This window comes from Elgaria multicarinata, chromosome 9 (assembly GCF_023053635.1).
Source record: "Elgaria multicarinata webbii isolate HBS135686 ecotype San Diego chromosome 9, rElgMul1.1.pri, whole genome shotgun sequence".
NCBI lineage: Eukaryota > Metazoa > Chordata > Lepidosauria > Squamata > Anguidae > Elgaria > Elgaria multicarinata.
The window spans coordinates 34,037,106-34,062,180 of record NC_086179.1 but is presented as its reverse complement, the minus strand read 5'-3'; the positions used below and the strand labels follow the sequence as shown (position 1 = coordinate 34,062,180).

The following is a 25,075-nucleotide window of genomic DNA, read 5'->3' as shown; positions in this document are numbered from 1 at the left end:
TGAAAGACAAGGTGGTGCCTCCTCCATCCCAGTTCCACATACAGAAGCCAGTGGAGGCTGGTTGCTCTGAATTTGGTGGAGCTGTGAATCCATTTTGGGTTTCAGTCAGAAACAGCCAGAACTCTAAGGGAGCTATCCAAGCTGCTAGTTTAGAGTACTGGCTGGTTTTGATTGAAACTCAGAATGGATTCACAGCTCCACCAAAATCAGAGGCACCAGCATCCACTGACAGAAGTGTATCTGAGGTCAGCAGGTTAGCTTGGTGCAGGCGTAGGCTAAATGGTCCCCATGGGTGCCAATGCACCCCAGACACATGTATTGAGATCTACTAAGGGCCCCTACCCCTTCCTCTTCTTTAATAAAAACAAAATAGATATTTTTGTACCAGCAGCTGGGATCACTTGAAAGCAAATGGATACATGATGTGTGTGTGTGTGAGCGAGCGAGAGAGCGAGAGAGAGCATCTATGGGTGGTGATCCAGAGTGAGAGAGAAAGAGATGGGCAGAATGAGTTGGTTGGAGTGGGGGTGGGGGAGGAGAAAAAGAGTTTGCCTTCTGTGAAATAGGTTTCTGCTGGTGATGAAAACTGTAGATTCATTCAAAGTTTTGAATGTTGGGGTTCAGTCTCCACCTCTGCCTTGTACTCAGTCTTTTGGCCAGGTTACCCATCCTTTGCCACACCTCCTATGGCAGCCATTTTGTGGTGGTGCCCAGGACAGTTTCTCAAACTGCCAAATATGGCCATGTGCCCACAAGGGTTGCCTTTTGGGCATGTGGGAGCACAGGCCGTGTGGTGCCCACAGCTCTGTCCTCAAACACTTCACTGCTGCTTCCCCCTTCAGCATCTGCCACCTCAGGCAACTGTCTAACTTTGCCTAATGGTAGGGCCTGTGGCTCTGGAATGGTGGAATTAATACTGGAGAAGGAATTGTTTCTGAGCTTATGCAGGGTGCCTTTCCTTCACCAACTAGCTTTGCAGCTTGATATCAAAACATACTGGAGTGTCGGTATCTCCAGCATGCTCTCAGCTTCAGCACCAAGAAAATGATTTTGTCCTGTTATTTTTGTTATTAAAACCCTCATTTGTTTCATTGCTCCTTTATTTATATTGCATTTGTTTCTCAATTTGTTTTCATATTTTGTTCTTTCTTTTATTTACACAACTTTGTTGCAGTTGCTTGTGACGGCAGCAGCAGCAGAGATCATTTTGATGATCTCCTTCTGGCAGCAGCCATTTTATTTTCCCATCGTGCCCAGGACACTGCATAATTCCAGACCATTCTAAAGGGGAGAAATGGTTGGCAGCTCCCTTGCACAAGATGCCTCCAGTATTAGAGGCAGTAAACCTATATACTCCAGTCACTGGCAAACATTGGTGGGAGAGTGCACTTGCACTGGTGTCCTACTTGTGGGTTCCCGGTCAACAGCTGGTTGGCCACTGTGTGAATGGAGTGCTGAACTAGATGGACCCTTGGTCTGATCCAGCATGGCTCCTATGTTCTTATCTGTAAGGCATTAGCAGGAGCCAACACAACTGGAGGTAAGAATTCTGTGTACAGCTGGCCATGTGGTGAACACCACAGAACTGTAGTTTGGAGCATCCCCTGGAAGGCGAAGTATTCTAGGGCTTTGTACTGGCTCTGTCTATCCAAGCTGGCATTGGGACCTCCCAGGCAGGAAAGGCTACAAAATGGCTTCCTGTTGGGCTAGAGAAACAATGATACTCCTAGCTCAGGTGTGTCCCTTGATGCTGACTCCCTGACACAACTCCTGGGTCTTTTCGGTCTTTTGTTTAGGGTTCATTTTTTTGGGGGGGGGTCAGTGGTGTGGTAGCACCTGAAAATGTCATTGCTGTTAGTATTAATAGATGACTACCTAAAAAAATGATTTCAATGCAACTTACAAGAAAATTAAAATGCTCACAATTTTAAACAGCTAAGATACGTTAGGGGTGTGTGTGTGTGTGAACAGAGTTGTAGCCTGTCTCTCTTTTAACTGTTGAATGCAAGGCTTTACTGGTGCTTCAAATGATGACAAAGCTGCAATAAGCAGCCTAATGATGTTCCTCACAGAAAATAGCCCAAGGGGGATGATACTATGTCATGTTGTAGTATTGCTCCAGGGGCATTCTTGGTATTTCTCTTTCTTAAAGTCTGCCCCCACCCACCACTTTTCTCACTCCTTGAAAGTTTCTGAACATTTCCTATGAAACTGTAAGTGTGTATATGGGGGTTGGCGGTGAGTGGGTGGGGAAGAATTTTGGTCCAGTCTTACTTTGTAAAATTGCACATGTTACAGTTTTATAGGTGCAAGTGAAATGTGTTGCAAGTGAAATGTGTTGCATCTCCCTTTAAAAATGTATGTTGTGAAGCACACTTACAATTCAGGCAAAATGAAGTGATAACTGCAGATGGCTTACTTGAATGTATCTTCCTTGGCAAGAGCAAAATAGCTATATGAAAAAGAGAGGAACTGAGGCCTAAATAGGATTGTGTTGCTGAAGGCACCTCAGAAAGGTATGCTCAATAAGTCAGTGAAGAAGCGTGTTTAAGGAAATCTGAGAATTGTTAAATGGCACTATCAATCAACTCCAGCCCTAAAGTTATCCTGGACATTTTGGGATAAAGTAGCATTTTGTCTTCTGGTTCAGTGAATGTATCCAAAATAGTGGTGTGTCTGTGTCAGGAAACAACATTCACCTCTCCAGTCCCCCTAAGAAGGTCATTTTCAAAATCTGAAAGTTGTGGTTCTGTTCTAATTTCATCTATATCTATATTTGTGAAATTTGAAATTTTAGGCTGGGGTAAGACCAATACAGGAAATAAGAGAGGGTAATGGTAAGTTGGTGTGACAATTACCTGAGGGCTTAGAAAGAGCAAGGAACTGTTACAGGTTTAGAGCCTATATGCATTGAAATGCCTCACAGCTCTCAACGGTTGTTGAGTCCTTAAACCATTCTCCGTGTAGACGGAAACAATGGCCCTGTTCAGACAACATGCTAGACCATGGTTAGGCCAAATGGTTAGTGGGCATGTTTAAACCATGGTTATGTAGCCACCATGGTTAGCAGTGGTTTACATGACATGCCAAGTCATGGATCCCAGGACACGCTGAGCCATAATGTTTAGCTCAAAATGCTTAACCACTGTGGCTTAGCATGTTGTCTGAACAGGGTCAAGAAGGACTAGAAACACGTAGATTTTTTAATTAAACAGCTGAAATTCTCATATTTTGAGAGACAAATTCCACAGCATGATGATAATGATGATGATTTTTGTAGACCTGTCTTATTGTAAACATTTCAGGCAACTTAATGTCAATTAAAATAATACAACTGAATAACCATGCGTTGCAACAAACACAAATCACTGATACAGAATACCATGACTTTTTAGTGCTTTAGAAAGGAGATAGATATAAGAAAAAGAAATAAAGCAGTTCATCATCCTCATCCTCATCCTCATCATCATCATCACGACCGAAGGAAGACCTTACATGACCTTTCTTTCACATATTTAACAAGCAAAGAATAGGAAGTCACTCTTTTCTGTACTATCAAGGGGAAGAAACCAGTGGTGTCTGTCCACTAGCACTATTAATGTTGTACTAGTGGAAGCCAATACTTGTGCAATATCAACAGTGGTAGCACACGGATACCATTGGATCCTTCCCCATTTAAGTTTCTCTCTCTCTCGCCTCTTTTTCTTTTTTAGGGACTGAAATTCCTGGTGTGAAATGTCAAAACAGGAGAGTAAACGTTTGTGTGATGTGGATATGATGGAATTTGCTTTCCCTCACTGGATCAAAAACATGAAAGCAACAACACAAAAACCATTCCTTTCTTGGTCTCCCCTGTGCACCCCTCTCAGCTTTCCTCTGTACCAATGCTCATCTTTCATTGATTTCCCAAGATCAAAAGGACTTTTGAATCTGAAGAGTCAACGTAGGAAGCTGTCCACCTGAGACTGGATAGGATGCATTTATATAATAGCTATTTTGTATGGATGCATTCCTTAACTTCACTTCCTTCTTTAGGAAGGAATTCTGTTTGCACTATTCATTTGAGTCAAAGATCTGTGTGGATAACAATATTTCCTGGATACTGTGTGTATACTTCCAGGTAATGAATGTGTGCATTTGGGACATGTCATGGGGCACATCTGGGATTTGGAAATTTTAGGAATGATAAAACAAACAGACAACAACAACAAGGCATTCAAAATATACATGGATCTTAGAGTAAAAGGTGTTATCATATAATTAGGTTGGCTCAGACTAGACAGCATAAGGAGTATCAACAAAAGATATTGGGAGGCTAGAAATGGGTATGTTTTGCAGATGAAACCAAAAGGATGTCAGATGAAAAAGTATATCTGAAAAGACAGATACTGTGAGAATCGAGAATAAAGTCTTTTTTTTTTTATCATGAATAAGAATGTCCCTTGATCTTCCAGAATAACAGGTTTTTTTTTAATAGAAGCACTGAGGATTTTGATAGGGTGCAAGATTTTTTTTTTTTTAAAAAAATCCAAAATCCATGGTCAGACAGTTCTGTCTCTCACCCAACAAGCCAGTTTCTGGCTTGCACATAATGCTAAGCACCCAAGGATGGAGTGGGTGGGTGGCTGACTGGGCAGAATGCTAACCTGGGCCATTGGTCAATTGTACCAGCATTGCATGATGAGGAAACCTGGAATCAAACTAAATTGGATTTGGATCAGAAGATTTAGAAAACGGTGAGCAGAAGGTAGATCAGGATGTTCTGGGTAATTTGCAGTAAAGCTGCAAGGGGTTCTGACTTCCAATTGTTTAACAGGAACAAAAACAAAAAACTTCTCCTTGAAATTAGGCTGCTGAAGTGAAAAATGTTGGGAGTGAGGGAGGGGTATGTGCTCAGAAGCAGCCTGCTCTTTAATTCTACTGTGTGTATGTCTGCCCTGAACCACTATTCTGCACCTGCCTCTAGTTGTGGACTCTGAGGTTTTAGTTAAAAAAAAAGAAGTAGATACCCAAAGCCTGAGATCTGCCCGCTTCTACTGTAGAGAAACATTGAATAGAAGGTGCTAGTTGGACCATTAGCTAATTTCCAATGTACCATCTAGCACCTGCTGGTTACTGGGATTCTTGCAAAGAATACTGGACCATGCAGACCTTGGTCTGATCCAGAAGGCCCTTCACATTGCTTTGAATTATAGAGTGTATTTGGCGTTTGTGTGTTGTGTGTGTGGTAGTGGGGTTGCATTAGATGTTTAAGATTTATTGTTGATTTATAAATCAGTTTTGATTGATATGCCTAGTGGACTTGTTTATAAGGCACCTAACAAGCACAATAAATAAATAAATGAATATTCAAGAACACAGACTGAGGAACACTTTGCAGAGATTAATTAATGCTGTAACTGTTAACAGAATATGCAGTCTTGCTTACCATTTTTTTAAAAATAAAAACCCACACTGATGGACCACAAGCTTCTATTAAAAACAAAAACAAAAGTTGAATGAACTTAGCCCACCCGTACGGTACGGTATAGTATGTGCCATAAATGCTATGTTCCTGGAACTAAGGCACAAGCAAGCATTGCTCCCCCTGAAGTGCTGAACCTTGATTGAATTTGGATATGTAAAAATCAAGTACATCTTGTGATGGTTGTATCAAGGTAATTCAAGCTTTGTACCTCAGCTTTAGGAAATACCATTGATATTAAGCCAAAATTCAACAATCTTACATTTGTTTGTTTGTTTCTGTATAATTTTGTGCCCACATTTGTTTTTGTAATAAATTATGTAATTTGTGTAAAAGGTTCCTGATGTTTGCATGGGGAAGAGGTTCTAAACATGCTTGCTCGTCATCTTCTACTGGGAGAGAGTGGGATTTACAATGGGGCTGTTCACACGTAATGCTAAGCCACTGTGGGTTAATTAATCTGTGGGGCTTTGCAGTGTGTGCCAGCTGCTATTTTGAATATGTAAGGTGAGGTGGAGGTGTGCCATGGCTTGTGTCATAGCATGGGTTATGTGAGGGTTAAACAACCCTTGCACAACCCTAGAACACATCATGGGTTGTGTGAGGGTTATCCAAGGGTTGTTTAACCCTTGCATAACCCATGCCACCTGGGTTTGCACAACACCACAAGCCATGACATTCCCCTACCACAGCTTGTATATTCAAAATAGCAATTGGCATGTGCCGCAAAGTCCCCTCAGATTAATTAATCATGATTTGCTTATTCAAAATGGCAGCCAATACATGCTGCAATCCACCATAGCTTAAATTATCCTCAGTGGGCTGTAGTGATCCTACAAACCCAGCCACTGTATAAGGTGGTGGTGAGGGCAGCTTGTGGCCTTCCAGATGTTTTGGCCTACAGCTCCAATCAGATCCAGCCAGGAGAGCCAGTGATGAGGAATGACGGGAGTTCTAGGCCAAAACAACTGGAAGGCCACAGGTTTTCCACCCCTGGTTTAAACAATGGTCCAAGTGAGGCTTAATAAAATCTGAGCTCTAGGAGCAGAACTGGGACACAGACCTAGGAATATATAGGAAGCTGCCTTACACCAGGTCACACTGTCTGTCCATCTAGTACAATATTGTCTACTGGCTGAAACTCTCCAGGGACCCAGGTCTTTCCCATCACTTTCTACTTCACCCATTTAAATGGAGAAACCAGGGATTGAACCTGGGACCAGTGGAGGGTGGTGGCTCTGATTTTGGTGGGGCTGTGAATCCCTTTTGGGTTTCAGCCAGCTCTCTAAAGGAGCAATCCAAGGTGCTGAACTCCACCCCAAAATAGGTCCAGCACTTTAGATAGTGCCTTTAGAGCTCTGGTCGGTTCTGACTGAAACCCAGAATGGATTCGCAGCCCCATCGAAGTCAGAGCCACGGGCCTCTACCACCTGGGACCTTCCACATGATCAGCGATGGTGCTGGGTATAAGAGCCTTTCTCCTGTAAGCAGAGTAATTACCCTACATCAGCTTCTGCTTCCCTTCCTGGCTTAAAACAGGAGGCAGATGGCAACTAATTGATAGTTATTCTGATATATTTTTTAATTTATTTATTTATTGAAGAAAACCAGTGCACAGGGTTTATTGCAAATTAATTTGAAATACGAACATGATCTTGCCAACAAGCCATTAAGATTCTTTAAGTCCCACCCTGCTCCAATCCTGTTCTGTTCACAGATAAAAGAAAACTGGCAGGCCCTAAGAGGAGCAGAGGAAGTGGATGTATTTGCTGTTTTAAAATGAAGCACTGATGCCTTGAAGCAAGTTACAGCGTTCCATCCGCAGTTTGAGTGAACATAGCTCACATTGCTCTAAACTGTGGCAGTTGAACCAATCACGGCTTGTTTTTTCTCGAGTCATTTGCATGTTGAGATTCAGTTGGTTGGAAGGATCCCTCAGAAGGAGAGCCTTTAGGGCAATGATACAATGTGGCATCAACTGTGTTCCTGGGTTGCATTTCACCTTGCAGAACTCCTAATTGCATGCAATCCACGTTTACAGTTGAGATGTCAAACATAAGGATCTACATGCAGGTTGACCATGATTCCTGCACAGAAATGCCTTTGTATTAATCCCCACCTCCCAGTGAGACTGCTGTTCACACATTACCACCCCACCCTCTACATGTATATAGGATAATCTCACTGGAGTCTCACTGGAAAAAAATGGAACTGAAAAAGGGGTTATATCCCTTTGGATTCCAGTCTAATTTATTAGTGCAGCATCAATGGCTAAATATAACACTTTTATGTGAGGCATGTCATCTTCTGAACACATCCTAGATTCCTAGTTAATGAATTAAGGAAGATAGATAGTCTTTGGCTCTCTGTGCAGGGCAGTTAGTGCGGAAGAAGGTGCAAGTCTAGCATTCATTAGAACTTTGCTCTCCCCCCCCCTTTTCCCCCCCTTTCCTTGAAAAAAATAATCCTAGCTCCAGGTTGCAAGAGTGAGAGCACATGCTGATAAACATCTTCTTTATGCTAACATTCTTGCTCTGCTTTTCTATTCACTTGCCTGTGAAGAAGGTTTAAGGAGAATAATGAAATAAAAGCCAAAGCCCAAAGAAAGCTGATTCATTCCCAACCCAGGGCCAGTCGCTGACTCCAAGCGGAGCTGTAAAATCAATCTGTCACTGCTCACCGCATTATAGATCAGCGGAGAGATTCTGACTGCAGTGAGGGAGGCTGCATGTAGCTGCCATATGGGTCCCTCCTTTCTAGCCAGATCTGGAGTGGAAAGACAGAACTGTGGCATCGTGTTGATCATGGTGGATTGATTTAAATCTAGGTGATTTAAGTTTCTAACTTTCTAATTTGGATCTTTCCTGATGAAGCGTGCATACAAATTGGTTGCTATGACAAATGAACTAAAATAGGGTATTTCTACTGCCCAGGATCATAATTCAAAAACTCTGGTCACACAACCCACATGCCTTTTGTGCTACAAGTTTTTATTTTTAAAGAATCTTAGGGGAGCAATTATGTAATTAAAGATTTCTTTTTGGTCCTTTGTACACATAGGTAAGGATACTAAGTAAGATCGCTAACTTGAAGACATAAGTGTCAAGGACTGGTTGTTATTGGGTGGAGCAGTGCATCCCTGTCATCAGGCCCGGTGCTGCCATAGAGGCAACTCAGGTGGCCGCCTAGAGCGCCAAGCAAACAAGGGCGCCGAACAGCATACCCGGAAGCTGCTCTCCTAGAGCGGCTTCCAGGTGTGCTGTTCCAAAGCCGCCGCCCCAGCCTCTGCCCAACCCCAACGTCCTGGCTCCTTCGAAGCCAGGATGCTGGGGTTGGAGGCGGAGGGAGCAGCAGCAGCAGGGGCAGCCGGGCGGGGGGCGGCCTCGGCGGCCCCTCAGCAGCAGCGGTGGCTCCTCAGAACGCGCCTGCCTAAGGCGCAATATAGTCTGGCGCCGGCCCTGCCTGTCATATGTAAAGTAAATATCCATGCCTGGTTGACAGAGTCTAAATATTCGTCATTGGAGCTATAATAAATATAATTCATGGCCTGTTCTATCAGAATATAATCTTTGATCTAAAAATTCACACATGATTCATTCTTTTACATAGGAAATCAGGTTTTTAACTCACTGTGTTTGATAGAGAGTCATGGATTCAGTTTTAAGAAATTATGAGTGTAAACATCAATATGCTCATGTAACATCCAAATATTATTGTAAACCAGGATCTACACTACTGCCTTATTGAAGAGCACTGACAACTTTTTGGGGGCCATGGCACATTCTATATACCATTTTCAAGCCACTGCTTAGTGTAGTTCAGGCTCAGTTGTTTTAAAGAGACACTTGGGGCATGTCTACACCAGCCATTTATGCCAGGATTGTCCCGGGATCATCCCTGTGCATGCAAATGACACACAGGGGATCCTGGGAGCAGGCAGGGATGATCCCTCCATTTTCCTGGTATAATCTTTAGGTGTAGAAAGGGCCTTGATCTACCTGTTTATAAGCTAATTATATATATATATATATATATATATATATATATATATATATCCATTTTACAGTTATAAAAACAATTCGTTTTTAATAAACCAGAGAATATGTGGAAAAGGTTAGCTGCCACTAGTTGTATTAGTCCTTTCTTACCCAAGGCTCTCATTCTTGCCTGACTATGCCAGTGAAAACCTGCATATCCACACTTGAGGCTAATGATCTTTTTGTGCTATTCATCTGAGGCCTGGAATGTGTTGGGATTAATATATACTGGATCCAAAATGACGCTGAATGGTGAACATTCATTGTTCCAGGCCTACATTTGTGGAAGCTCAGAATTTGATTATTTTAAACTCCTCACTTGGTGTTAAAGAGAAACTGCCCCTCCTTCCTGATAGCTCCATCTTACTCCAGTCGCAGGAGGGGTGACATCCCAGTTCCAGACTTCAAATTGCCAAATCCTGCACCCTGTCCCCATCAGGAACACCAGCTATTATTTGGAGATAGGTTCCATTTCTACCTGGGAACAGTTGCAGCTAGGTAATTTTAGACCTTGGACATAATGGTCTTACTGGGGTGTGTGGGAAGAGGGCTTTATTAACTCATATTATTACTTCCATTGCAAAACGTACAACTAACAGTTCTCTTCTCCCTCCAAGCGCATCCCACCCCACCATTTCAAATTCCATGCTTCACAACTGCTTCTACATTCCTGAGATGTTGTGGCAAAGAAGCAAAACAAAACAGTTTGCCAACCCTCATGAAAAGAAGTACTCTGCGCATGTGCAGTTTTGCAAGTTAAACTCACTTGATTCATGGCACCATCATGACTATGGGAATAAAATGGAGTTTGCTCTGCTATCTTGAAGCTAAGCACAACTACCTGGGAATAAGCATCAGTTTTGTGTAGAAAAAGAATGTATATAATAATAATAATAATAATAATAATAATAATAATAATAATAATAATAATATCATTATCATCAACAACATGAACATAAACATCTGTTACCATGTGCATGCCCAGTTGGCTGCCCTGACCATAAAATATTTTTTAAAATAAAACAAAAGGGTGCTGAGGCAAGCGGTGTCAGTCTTGGTGGGGCCTTTCATGCCCATCTGGCCTGAGGTGCTAATGAGGGGGGCTGTTTGCCACCATTCCCATCACCTGATGCTCTCTGGGATGGCTAGTTGCCTCCCCCAGGCTGTGAGGGTCCTGGGCTTCAGCACCGGGGTCCAGCCCTAGTGGCACCACTGCATGGGAAGGGGGATGGGGGAGGATGGATGCAGCAGGAACAGGAGCCTGTGGCAAGGCGCCGGTTGTCGTGCACCCTTGCCTTGCTGATGCTGTCTCTATGTTCAATCATCCAACCAGTGTTGTATAGTGGTTAGAGTGTTGGACTGGGTCTCAGGAGACCCTGTTTGGCCATGAAGCTCACTAAGAACACAAGAAAAGCCATGCTGCATCAGACCAAGAGTTCATCTAGTCCAGCACTCTGTTCACACAGTGGCCAACCAGCTGTCGACTAGAGACCCCCAAGCTGGACACATGTGCAACAGTACCCTCCCAACCATGTTTCCCAGCAACTGGTGTATATAGGCTTACTGCTTCTGATACAGTGGGTAGCACATGGCCATCAGGACTATTAGCCATTGATAGCCTTCTCTTCCCAAACTCATTGGATGAGTTTGGGCCAGTCACTGACTGTAAGCCTAATCTACCTCACAGGGTTGTTGTGAGGATAAAATGGAGAAGAAGAGGACCATGTAAGCTACCTTAATGTTCCTTGCAAAAAAAGGAGAAAAGGCAGGATCTAAATGTAATAGTAAATAAATATAGGGGGAGGATCAATGTGGATTTGTAGCAGGTAGACAGATGCCTAATGTAGTGGGAAGAGTTCTAAATGTAATACAGGTGATAAATAAGTTTAGGGTTAAAGCGGGAATTCTGGCATTGGATATTTTCAAGGCTTTTGACTGTTTGAGCTGGCAAGCTCTAAAGATGGTTTTAAATAAAATGGGATTCGGAAATAAATTTAAAGCTATAATAGAACAGTTGTACTCTCAAAATACAGCCGTAGTGGTAGTGAATGATGGTGTGACGGATAAGATACGACTAGCCAGAGGGACAAGGCAAGGATGTCCACTCTCGCCGGTCCTATTTGTAATGGTAATGGAATTATTGGCGAATGCAATACGAGAAGATGAGGAGATTGAAGGAATAGGTAGTATGAAAAAAATTAAACTGAATATGTTTGCAGATGACACGTTGCTGACTATTAAAAATCCAATAGAAAAGATGGGGAGAATTAAACAGCAACTGTTGAACACTTGGAAAAATACCCCTAACTTACATTTGGAAGAGGTGAATTCTAACTGCACCTTAGCCATTCACACTAGTGGCCTCAGATACACCAACTTCCCATAGGCTGGGGAAGAATGAATGAATAATAATAAAACCATGTGCAAGTGAACAGTATTTCAGACATGATATGCAGCATGGTCCTGGGGATATTTTCTGAGATGTAAGTCACAGCAGGGTTCAACAGAACTTCCTTCCTAGTAAGTATATTTGGGATTGCAGCCATGGAGCCTGATTCTATGCACACTTACTCAGAAGTAAGCCCCAGTGAATTTGATGGGCATTTAATTTAATTAGGATTAACACAGGATTGCATTAACATAGGATTAATTAGGATTAATAGAGGACTGCAGCTTTAGGATAACCTGAACCAAATCTTGCTCTTTGATTATTAGGCCTGTACAATTTAGGGACATAGGAAGCTGCCTTACACTGAGCCAGATGACACTGGTTCATCTAACCCAGTATTGTCAACACTGACTGGCAGCTGCTCTCCAAAGTTTCAGGCAGGATTCTTTCCTCACCCTACCTGGAGATATTGGGGATAGAACCTCAGACCTTCTGCATGCAAAGCAGGTGCTCTGTCATTGAGCTATGGCCCTGAACTTAGAATTCACTGAGCAAAATGCAACCCACCAGGAATATATAGTGATCCACCATGGAGTGGATAAAACTCTTGGTTTTGCTTGCCTGCTTGCCTGCCTGGAATAAGGCAGCCACTTGTGCATCACCGAAAAAAATGCATCACCAAAACGTAGGACAAAAGAGGATACAGATTTGCATTAAAATTGCATCTGCTTATATATACACACATATATGGCATACACAACAACATGTGCTAATTTATATGTACACACACACACGCTCACACACAGAAATAAAGATACAGCCCGTCTCACCAAAGTGGGGAAAACTGTGACCAGGTCACCTGTGTGCCTGCTCAGTCTGCTGTCCAGGTGTTCTCTGTGGGTGGGTAACTTCATGGTTCCCGTCTTATGATTCTTTATCTTTAAACTGGACTTGGACTGGACAGACCTTCAAATAGAGGAATGACCTCTGTAAATTAGGACAAATGGTCACCCTAGCCTGAAGGGTAAGCAAGTATAAGGCTGGCGGGCTGTGATGGGTCTCATAGGCCTGGGCTAAGCAGAGTGGCATGCTTATATGCGGTCATGCTGTGAAACATTCCCTAGATTTGTTGCGCACTTGGTGCACGGGTCCAGGGGAAGGAGGAAGGGAAGAAAGAGGGGTGCCATAATTCCTCAGCAGATGTTGCCTGTGTTTGTGGATCTTTCCAGCTGTTGTTTGTGTGCACATCTAGGGAAGGCAACTAGAAGAGTTTATTTGTACAGCTGTTGAGGAAGGAATGAAGTTGCTTTTCTACAAGTATGATATGTAGATATTTGCTGGAAGGGGTTAGCTCATTTCCCTTTAGTGGCTGGATGGATCCATGGTGCACATGCATGATGGAGCACAAATGCAGTGTCTCTCTGTTCAGATATGGACAAGGGGAGAGGCTGCAATGTTGGGGGCTTTTTAACTTAGAAACAGTGTGTATGTATGTGTGTTATTAAACTAGTTTAAGTGTGCTGTAGATATAGATACATCTACCCCCACCCCAATATAATTCTACTGCTTGAAAGCTGTCCACTGTCTTCTCAAACACAAATACAAAACACAGGGGGGATGCTGCCACTTCAAATAAACTGACACACATATGGAACAATTAAGAAACTGCACGTCTGTGCAGCAGCATAAGCAACTGGTCATATCTCTGTTACTTGCACAAAGGCCAGGAACAGTCTTGCTTCTGCCTTTTCTTGTGCATTCAAGTACACATACACAGTTACACAGGCACACATACACAATCATATACCACAAAAAAACCCTCCTTACATAGAGTGCCAGTATGGTGTAGTGGTGATGAAGCCTTCTCCAACCTGGTGCTCTCCAGGTATGTTGGACTACAACACCTACCAACCTCAGCCAACATGATGGCTGGGAGTGATGTAAATTGCAATCCAACAGATCTGGAGGGCACTAGGTTGGGGAAGCCTGGGTTAGACCAGTGGAATAGGACTGGGGAGACCTGGGCAGGATCTGCACTACTGCTTTAAAAGGGTCTATAACACTAGTGATAACTATTGGGGCCCAGGACACACTCCATATACAGTTTTCAAACCATCGTATCCTGCTTGGTGTAGATCTGGCCCTGGGTTCAAATTCCCATTCAGCCATGAATCACCAGGTAACTTTGGGCTGGTTGCTATCAGCCTAACCTACCCCACAGGTTTATTATTGTCGGAGGGAAAATGGAGAAGAATGGTGTAAGAATAAAGTAAGCTACCTTGAATTTGTGGGTAGAAAGGCAGGACACTCTTCAAATACTCGAAAGGTGACAACAGAGGAGGGCCAGGATCTCTTCTTGATCATCCCAGAATACAGGACACAGGAAGCCAGATTCCAGCTGGACATCAGGAAAAACTTCCTGACTGTTAGAGCACTATGACAATGGAACCAATTACTTAGGGAGGTCATGGACATTCCCACACTAGAGGCAGCTGGACAGCCATCTGTCAGGTATACTTTAAGGTGGATTCCTGCATTGAGCAGGGGTATGGACTGATGGCCTTATAGGCCCCTTCCAACTCTACTATTCTATGATTCTATGATTCTACTACAATTTATTGCATGCTCTTGACTGGCCATTCACGGAAGTCGATTTCATGAAGTCATGAACAACAAGGACATCTTCTGCTGAATGATCCGGAAATCCTGGAATAAGAACCACTTTTAAAGTGGTAATAGCTGGGAAACAGCAGGATCTACTACTAGATGGCACTAGCTTAATAGAACTCAATGGATCTGAATGGAGGGGAAGCATTCAGTTTAAGCCCCTTGTCTCTCCTCTCCTGCTGTATAATTCAGCCCATAACAGTGATGCTAGAGAACCAGGAAGCACAAAACCCCTGGGTAAACAACGTGATTTTCCTTAATGTAGAAACACTCTATGAATGTAATAAACAAACCCATGGGCAACTGGAGTGTGTGTGAAGAGGGGGAATTGCCCTCCCCTGAATGAGCCATAACCCTCAGATTCCCAGCTTTCATTAAAAACAAAAGCAAAAAAGAAAAGAAAAGGCAAGTCTCTAGTCCTTGTGGAAGCTGAGAAATTTGCCCATTCATTATGTGAGAAACTAGCTTGCTCCTGCCTTTCAGTGTTAGCCAGTGCAAGAAGTCACAGCAATAACTGACATATCCACCTTCCAGAGAAGGAACTTCCTGGTTCATTTTAAGCTCCCCCTCTCCTTTTGGTGTTCTATGGCACAAAAGTGGCTGCTGTCCCCTCAGAAATCCAGGAATTTAGTGTGGCTGTGATTGTGCACCAGTACATCCACCCAAAAACAAAGAGTAGTAGCACAGACAGAAAGAAAAGCCTTATTTCATACAAAAACAAACAAAACAAAACCTTGTGGGTATGTTTTCTGAATTTGCAATAAATAAATAAAAATAAAATAAAAATCATTGTGCCAATACCAATGCAGATGAAAGCCCTTCATTATTATAGCCATATTACAGGCTTTGGCTGAGAAAGTATGGGTTATGCCCGGTCTGCAAAATAGTCCAGTGTTGTTATAGGGGAGAGTTTGAGTAGTGTATGATAACCCAGCAGTGTAGTCCAGTGTTGTTATCCAGTTTCCTGGCATGTTCGGTTGTTGGTTTTAGGGAAATGCAGTGGTGGTGGTGGTGGTGGTGGAGACAGTGAGGCTGATTGTAGAAGCAGTGCATTGAAGTAAGGGCTGGAGGTGATGAAGGTAGCTACAAATGGGTTCTTTTTTGCTCAAATGGAAAGTTGTGATTCGGATGCCAGGACAGCAGAGGGAGAGACATGGTGTACATGTTTCCCAAAGGCCAGTTTTACCCAGTTCCATAGACCTCAGGTCCAGGGGTTGCCAGACAATCACCAGATCTCCCAGAAGTAGTAGCCCTGTCCTCTGACACTATTTATAGATGTTTATACTGTGCTTCCAAATCCTGCAGGTGCTCATGAATCTCTCTCTCTCTCTCTCTCTCTCTCTCTCTCTCTCTCTCTCTCTCACACACACACACACACACACACACACTTGCACTTCCTGCAGTGATTATCACTACTTGCATTCTTTTCACCCACGCCAACATATGTATGAAAGTACCATCTTCTAAGAAAGCAATGTGCCTCTCTTCCGAAGATATGTATGCATGCTCAACAGTGAGGCTCGCCACCTTTGCCTCTGGGGGAGACTCTGAGCAGGAGACACCTTGGACACCTCCTTTAAAATTCTGGCTGGTTCTGACTGAAACCCAGAATGGATTCCCAGCCCCACCGAAATTGGAGGCACCAGCCTCCACGGGTGTACACAGAGCATGGATGCTGCTGGAGGTAGATTTCTGTAATAGCTAAGGGCTACCTGCTCACCCACTCACAAGCTTTTACCTAGTTGTTCGTGGTGGATGCGTTCTAGGAGTTGTGTGTACGCATGTGGGAGTGCACATAGGACACAGCTATTTCCTTAGATGCTTGTGTATGTGTGGGAATGAGGGTCTGGCTGTTGCTTTCCCAGCAGCTGTTGCTTGCTTAGGCGTGTGCTTTGGGTATGCAGGCAGGAGAGGGCTTCGTTCTTGGATGGGGCTGAGGGTACCTGCCCAGCAGCTCTCTTGGTGAAGGGGTGCCACTCAGCAGTTGCTTTGCCGGGATGCAAAGGCACGGAAAAGGGATGGGGACAACTCCCCAGCTGTTGCTGCAGCCCGGACTTCTGATCTGCCTTTGCACATGGACCGCCACCCTCCAGCTGTTGTGTGTGCATATGTGCACGCTCCTGTTCATGCACATGGGAGAGGTTGTTCCCCAGCAGCTCTCGCTGCTGAGATGTGTAGCTGTACGTCACATGTTAGTACATGAGGGATGAGGGTAGTTTTCCAGCTGCTGTGAGAACAGCTGGAAAATCCCCACATCTCTTTCCTAAATGCAGTTCCCCCAGCTGTTCCTTTTAAGAGGGGTACAGCGGAAGTACCTGCCCAGCAGCTGTTGCCTACGTGGATGTGAGGGGGGGGGGCACCTCTCCTAACAGCTGTTGAATGCACGCCTGTGTTTTGAGTTTGTATGTGGGAGATGCTGAGTGCGGGGGGGGGGGAAGTTGCTTGGCTGTGGCTGGGAGTACCTGCCTGACAGCTGTTGCTTATGTAGGTCGCCCCCCCCAACCCCATGCTGATCTTGGAGCTTCGAGGCTGCCATGTGTTACATATGTGTTGGCAACAACCAGCTGTTGCGTGTGAGCGCCTGTGTGTGTGTGTGTGTGTGTGTGTGTGTACAATCACATGTGTGCCCATGAAAAGTGAGGGTAGTTTCCTATCACCTGCTGGTTGGATGGATCGTGTGCCTGAATTGGAGGAGGCTCTAGTGGGGGCTTCTAGCGGGAGCCCACCGTCCCTCCACATCTGGAGAGCTGGGAGGCAGAAGGCGGCGGGGGCCGCGGCGACATCAAGCCCTTGCCCGGCCCAGCTCGCCTTCCGGGCTAGCCCGTTCGACTGGTTCCAAAACCTTCTCGGCCAAGTAAGCGGATAGCAAACCCCGAGCCGAAGCTGGCCGGAATTCCCTCCCTGGCTTGGCGTGGCGATGGTAAATGCCTTCCCTGCTCGCTCGCTCGCTCTGGCTTGTCCGCCCGCCTGCCCTTTCCTCCTCCCCAGTGATGCGGCTGCAGTAGTAGCGGCGGCGGCGGCACAATCCGGCTCCCTCCGCCTGTTTCTGCCCTGCCGGGCTCCATCACCACCGCCCAAGCAAGGCTAGTCTCCGGCGGGCGGGTGCAGGTGGGTGGACGCGCGCGGTTCCTGGCATCTCCGGGTGCCTCGGTGGTGGAATCGTACACGAAGACTGCCGAGGGCTTTGGCGGGGAGGGGAGGGGAGGGGAGGGGAGGGAAGGGGAGGGGGGCGAAGACGGGGAACCATTTCCGAGGAGGAGAGGAGGGGGGCGCGCGCGGGAAGGGCGCGCGCGCATCACACGCACACGCACACACACACACACACACACTCACACTCTCTCTCGCGCACACACACTCACACAGCCTCCCTCTCCCTCCTTCTTTCTCTCTCAGTTCCAGCCCTCCCATCAGCGATCGCTAGGAATTTGAATGAAGAGTGGTGCTCAGCTGCCGCCGCCGCCGCCGCCGCCTGCTCCTGCTAGATCTCTCGTTGGGATGCAAAACCTGAACTTGGAGGAGCCTCGCTTGCAAAGAAGCAGGTATGTGCTGTGGGTCCATCCCTCTCCAGCAGCATCCACAATGGTGCTGGATCGGTCTCTATCTATCTCGCCATCTATCTCGCCATCCTTCTTTTGTGTTGCCTTTTTTAAAGCTGGGGTGGTGGTGGAGGAGACCAGCCCCTCCTGCCCGTCTTCTCCCCATTCTTCGATGTTCGGAGCTTAAGCAGGAAAACGTGGGGCGTGTGGGAGGGTGAATGGGGGCCACGCGATACAGGTGAAGGAAGGGGGGGCGGTTTAGAGAGGCAGCGGGAGAACACACGCGAAAGAGGGAGCAGGGATTTGCCTGTCTCTGTGTGTGTCAGCCTGTGCTCCCCTTTCCCCTTCCTTCACCAGCGCCGCACGCCCCCCCCTCCCGCTCCGCGACCGCCTTCCCAGCTTTGAGTTCTGAATAGATCTTAAGCTTGCTGTGTGCAGCTGTGTTTGGCAGCGTTTCTTATTCCGGTCTCTGCAAGAGCATTAGCAGCAGGAGGGAGGGGTCGTAGGGTTCCGTTTTTATTTCATCCCCCCCCCCCCATTTACCACCGAGGCGGCGGCGGCGGCGGCAACAGGAGGAGAGTCCCCTCCCGCATCCTTCTTCCTCCGCTTCTGTGTCATCACAGCAAACTTTGGCAGGGGCTCTTTGCGGAGACCGACGGGATGCGCGTGGGCTTTGTGTTTGGGGTGGTAGGCAGGAGCGAGTCTCCGCTGCTCCGTGCTGTGGAGGGCTTTGGCGGATCGCCTTGGCTGGATACAGGAGAGCGAGCGAGAGAGATTGAGAGCGAGCGAGCGAGCGAGCGAGAGACTTGCATTTTATGAGATCAAAGCGGAAACCTCTGGGCACGCTGAATCCGCTTTGGCCATTTGTACAGGAGATCTTGTGTGGACGTTGTGTCTGGGTGCAAGTTGTGAGAGGGTTGCCTGTAAATGTGTGATGCATTTTTTGAGGGGGGGGAGGTTTCTGTGGGAACAGGTGGGTTTGTATATCTGTTTTGTAATTAAGCATCATCAGGGCTGGGGGGGGGGAAAGTGGAGATGCACCCCAAAGAACAGGATCAAGAGAGCGGGCGAACAATTGCATCACACCCTTACTCCAGGGCGTACAGAGCAAAGCCGCTGCTGCTATGTAGTATTATAAAGCCTCGGTCTAGCCAGGGAACAGCGTAAATCCAAATGCTGTAGCAGCTGTCATGCTCGGGAGCCGCTGTGCACACTCCTCCATGTGCCTCCCTGAACATGTGTGCTTGCGAACATGTATGCAAAAGTGCAGATATCGGCATAACACATACATTGGTTTTGAACACCTACTGGTGGTCATATGCCACAAATCCGAGTAGTTATGAATGGTGCCTACCATGAATAGTGTGCACAGGTGTATGGTCCAGGAAACCCTTTAATAAATCCAGATTGAACCTTTATAGGTTGCTAAATGAAGAACACAGCCTTTCCAGCCAAGAGGTTTTAAATTAGGCAGGAAGAATTTGAGCAGAGAGAAGACAGAAGCAGAGCGGTGATAGTGCAGGTTGTAGTGTGTGTGTGTATCCAACATATACAATCATGGAAGGCTGAGTACATGGGCTTAAGAGATGGTAAGCCTCTCTGCAATGGGTTGTGTTAAACAAACACTTTGGTGTGCACCAGAGGAGCGTAGGGGTAGATGGGAATTGGGGTACTCTGACTGCCCTGGGTATTATGCTCGCACCCAGTTTCAGCACTGGAGAGGTTTTCCAATGAACGGCCCCTCCTGGCAGGTCCAGGAAAAGTGTGGCTTGACAGCACTGCTAACGTTTTCAAGCAAAGCCTCATTTGTATGAAGCATGCATTATTTAAACAGAATGTTCCTCCTTCCCTCCATTCTTCTCCCACCTCTTGCATTTCACATAGCAGGAAGGCCAGGTGATGAAACTGCAGGCGATAGAGGTTGTGATGGAGATACCATAGGGGCTGGGGAAAGCTGCAGGCTGCTCTTTCTTCCTCTCTCCCTCGATGAGCTCTTAAGGACGCCAGCATCAGAAACATGGGCACTCTCTGCTATAGGCCAAAGTACAGCAGGACTGGGTCCTGTTCAGCTAAAGTATAGGTGTTTGGCAAACTATTTCCTAGAACAATGGGTTCCTCTGTTCTTGCTCTACCCACTTTTCAGTCATTGGTTACCTGAATCCAGATGACACAAACAAGAAATGTGAGATGCAATTAGCAGAGTTTCATGACAGTGTGCTAGAGAGATGAATGGCTTTGTTGAACTGGATGTTGGAAATTTGGTAAACGTTGCCTTGTAAAATGCTGGCCATCCCAGACCACTTTTTTTTAAAAAAGCTCTCAAACTCTGAGATTCACCAGTGAAGGCAGATAGTCACTTGTGCTGACAACCACTTTGTGTATGTCTGAAAAGTGAAGAAATCTATGGATTTATTTTGGGGCATTCGCAGGATTCATTTGGGATTGCTGGGACACACAAGTGAATGTCGATATTCACTCAAAAGTGGACATTCATTATAAGAACTTCCATTCTTTTCTCCTGTTATTAGTTGTGCCACATTGATCCCAGTTCTAAACACGTTTCTTTGGGAAGTACATTGTCTTGATCTCCCCCGTCCTGACAATCAAGACTTGCTGCTTTCATGTAAGAGTGCTTAAGGTGGCAGCTTTCATAGAAGCAGCCCCAGAAAAAGAAACCTAAAAGTGCAATCCTATACATGTCTATTGAGAATTAAGTCCCATTGTATTCAATGGGCCTTGCTCCCACATTAATGGATATAGCTTTGCAGTCTAAGGAGCGCATCTGAACCAGCTGCATTAGAATGCCTTCAGTAACCAGAGTCATAGTCTGCAGGAACCAGCATTGGATATGGGTCTGGAACAGCCTATCCCAACCTGGTGCCTTCCAGATGTTTTGGACCACACTTCCAAGAATTCTGCTGAGTGTGCTGTCTGAGGCTGATGGGAATTGAAGTCAAAAACATCTGGTTGTTGTTTTTATGCTCTTCATGGTTTTTAATTTTTGTGAACCGCCCAGAGAGGGCGGTATAAAAATGTAATAAATAAATAAATAAAAATAAATAAATAAATAAATAAATAAGGTTGAGGAAGGTTGGACTAGAAGATATAGTTTCAAGGATCAATTCTGCCAAGGGCTTATTAGGAGATTCTGAGCACATGGCACCCTCTCTCAGCTTCTGACACCCTCCTGTAAAATGGGAGCCAATAACGAGTGTTTTCACATTATTGATTTTATTCTCACAAGACCCCCAAACACAAGTGAGGTGGCGAGAGTCATGATTTGCCCACGGCTACTGAGCAAGCTTCACAGCAGCCCAAGGATGTTGAATTTGAGGTTTTCATTTACAAGTCCAACCCTTGGTTCTCGTTTGTCATTCAGACTTGAAAGAATTGCAGGGTGCTGTTTGCTGCTGGTTTTCCAACTTCCTCCCCATTCCCTTCTCCCCAAACTTTTCACCTCAATTTGTCTGCCACAAAACTTGAGCAGGTTGCTAAAGAGTTTGGATCATCTGCTAAAGCAGCCTTTCCCTAACCTGGTACCCTCTGGATCTTTTGGGCTTCATGCACTCTGTGGATGATGGGAGTTGTAGTCCAATATATCTGAGGGACACCAGCTTGGGGAAGGCTGGTCTAGACACACCCAGTATTCTCTTTTAGCTAAAGGCTCTGAGTGAAGATCAAGAATGTCTTTCAGGGAAGCTTATCTGCCATTGCAGATCTTTTTCACTGACGAATCCCTGATAAACTTCTGGGAGACAGTTTGAATAAAAAACACCAAGCGATGGCTCTGCACATTCAATGACTAGAGACACCATTAGATCTTGTGATGTGTGAATAGAGAAGTGATAGAAATCATGTGCTATATATCAGGAGTTGGTATCTAACTACAAGCTGAAGCACAATGGATAAAAGGCTATCTTCTTAAGTAACAGTTTCCGGAGGGCTCGCCGTCTTCGTTTGTTCCAGCAAAAACAACAAACAGCCTTGTGGTGGCACCATATAGACCACAAGTGTATTATGGGATAAACCAAAGTTGAGTGACCTGGTGCTTTCCAGATGGCTTGGACTACAGCTTCCATCAGTTCAGGTCAGCATAGCCAATGGTCAGGGATTATGGAAGTTGTAATCCAAAACATCCGGAAGGCACTGATTTGATGGGCCATAGTCCACTTGGCCAGAACAGGTCAGAGTTTCTTGGAGTTGGCCTTGTCCAGTGAAATATTAATATTAGAGCCAGGGCTACACCAAGCAGGATATAACACTTTGAAGACGGTATATTCAATGTGTCCTGGGCCCCAACAGTTGCCAATTCTATTATAAACAATTATAAAGCAGAAGTGTAGATCCTGCACAGGTTCCTAGTACTACCATTGCAGTGTGTTGTAAAACGTTGGAGCTGGGACAATTTCAGAGAAAGATGCTATTAATTCCAGGAATTAATAACAATTTTTGTTGGTTTGGATAAATAAATTGTGAATTGATATTTACTGCTGTAATGAAAGCATCGTTGGTAGTTGTTAGGGTTATTTGACACTTATAAAATGCCTGAATTTTGGAAAGTGCTGTACAGATATTAAACGATAAGACAGTCCCTGCCTGCAGGCTCTTTATTGAATGGGCATTGATACAAAAGGAAAAAGGGGATGATGAAGGGAGGCAATAGGAAGCACTGGAGCCGCAACCTTTCACTGGCCAGTGGATGGGGCCAAGCTGATCTCGGTTCTGATGGGTGTTATTTTTGGCAGGGAAAGGGTTGAAGCAAGTTCTCTGCAGCCGCTCCTCCTCTGGCTGATGTATGGGGACAGGTTGGTCTACCCTCCTGATGGATCTTGGTTTCCTGGCTGGTGACAGAGTGTGTTTCCCTTTAGCTGAGCAGTCCCAGAGCAGCAATAATGAATTGTCACCAGGAATTGAATATTATTGCATTGAAGATTGAAATAGTTTGCTTTGTAATTTTCATAGTTTTGATTGTCTTTGTAATGGACTTGATTGTTATGGAATACTGCTGTATTTCGATCTGTTGTGAAAGTGGAATAATGGAAGAAAGGGGGTATATAAATAAACCTAATGTGACTTGACTTGGAGCATTCCTGTGGACAGAGTGTTTGAATTTGTATCTGGACCTGGGAAACGAGCATTTGAATCTCTTTCCCCTAGCATGGGCCCAGACAAGTCACTAAATTTCAGCCACATGTCCTTTCTGTCCACAAAACAGCGACCCAACCTCACAGTGTTCAAGTGAGGCTAAGCAAGGTAAAAAAGGTGAAGCAGTTTGCACATTAAAAATCCTCTACAGATGAATGATAATCTTAATAGGTAGGAGGCTAGGCTCCAAACAACAGTTCTGTTTTATTAGCAAAGGACTAAGCTGGCGAGAAGGTTTTCCATCAGATGGCTTTCATTTCTAAAGAAAAAAGAGACAATGACATCAGCACTAAGGATGACGGTTGATGATTGTCTGAGGACCTGCTCTCATGGTTGTCTCAGCCCATGAAAGCTGTGAGGAAAATCTGTGTGAACTTTCAACAACATCAGCCAGTGCTGAGATCATCATGAGCATCCACTGGTGCCCCATCTCTGCAAACGCTGCAAAACCAATACTTGCCCCAGTGTGCCAGTGCCCAAACCTCAGCTCAGTTCTATGTGCTCACTACAGTCTGCATGATGCTAGTGGCATCCCTACCCGCCCCCCCGCCCCCAATGTTTCCAGCCCGACAGAGGCAGAGATCGTTAAGTGAGGATGCCATAATTTGACAGTCAATAGCACAGCATAAATAATGGATTTCTCAGCCTCCACGTGTAAGACGAAAAGTGGTCTTATGGTTAATATGGATTACCTCCCTTGCTATAGCCTTCAGGAGAAGATGCCCAGTTCAGGGCAGCATAAGCAAAAGAAAGCAGAATAGATGCAGAAAGGGGCAGGTCCTTCTCAGGGATGGCCCTAAGATACTGGAATGCAGAGTGGCCTGCAAGTACGCTTGCCAGGTCACTAATAGGACAGGAAATTTTAATTCTGTGTAGCAGGGAAATTTTCTAGCCTTCTATGCCACAGCAGCACCATTTTTTAAAAAGCTGCCAGGAATATAAAGAGGCAGAGAGTGTCCTTTCAAAATGGTGCAAGGATGTGTCTGTGCTCAGTCCATGTCAAGGATTGGAAGGGAGCCTTGCAAGAACCAGGGGAAGAAAGTAGCAGATTCTTTGTGAAATCCACTACTCTCTCTCTCTCTTTCTCTCTTTCTCTCTCTCTCTCTCTCTGACTCCCACCAGTTTTAGCCAAAACTGTGCCCTCTAGTCTTCCAAAACACACACACACAAAAAAACCCTTCAGGAAAAGATCTATCTATCTATCTATCTATCTATCTATCTATCTATCTATCTATCTATCTATCCATCCATCCATCCATCCATCCATCCATCCATCCATCCTAATTCTATGTTTTTTAAAGTGTGCAGAGAGCTTCAACGACTGAGCTGTATAAAAATGTTATTTTAAATTAATTAATTAATTAATTACATTGCTTGACATCCTAAGTTCTCCAGTAACAGAGGCAGTAAGCCCATGTCCATCACTTGCTGGGGAACATGGGTGGGAGGGGGCTGCTTGTGGGTTCCTGGTCAACAGCTAGTTGGCCACTGTGTGAACAGAATGCTAGACAAGATGGGCCCTTTACCGGATCCAGCATGGCTCTTCTTATGTTTTTTATGTTCTCTGAGTGGTTTTCATAAAATACAATATAAAAACCAATGCAAAAACAAGATAGAATAATATATACATTAAAATATTACACAAACAGTAGAACAGAACAGTGCATTTACCAGTCAAGGAAAGACTGAATAAACAGAGGCAACTTCAAGAGCTGTCTAAAGCTCACCAGTTTCTGTCTCTTAGACCCCATGTGGAAGACCATTCCAGGGGGCCACTACCAAGAAAGACCACTTACATGCTATTACACACTGTTGGTCATGGGACATCATGCAAGTC

The 25,075-nt window shown here is 45.0% G+C and overlaps 1 protein-coding gene across 1 annotated transcript in view; it reads right to left on the bottom strand.

Moving 5' to 3' along the window:
- Positions 1-24,328, bottom strand: part of CDC42EP1 (CDC42 effector protein 1) — a 258,720-nt gene extending 234,392 nt beyond the window's left edge. Inside the window, exon 1 of the mRNA XM_063133501.1 lies at positions 24,305-24,328. The gene's annotated coding sequence lies outside the window, so the exon portion shown is untranslated. The remainder of the gene's footprint in view (positions 1-24,304) is intronic.
- Between the last annotated feature and the right edge of the window lie 747 nt (positions 24,329-25,075).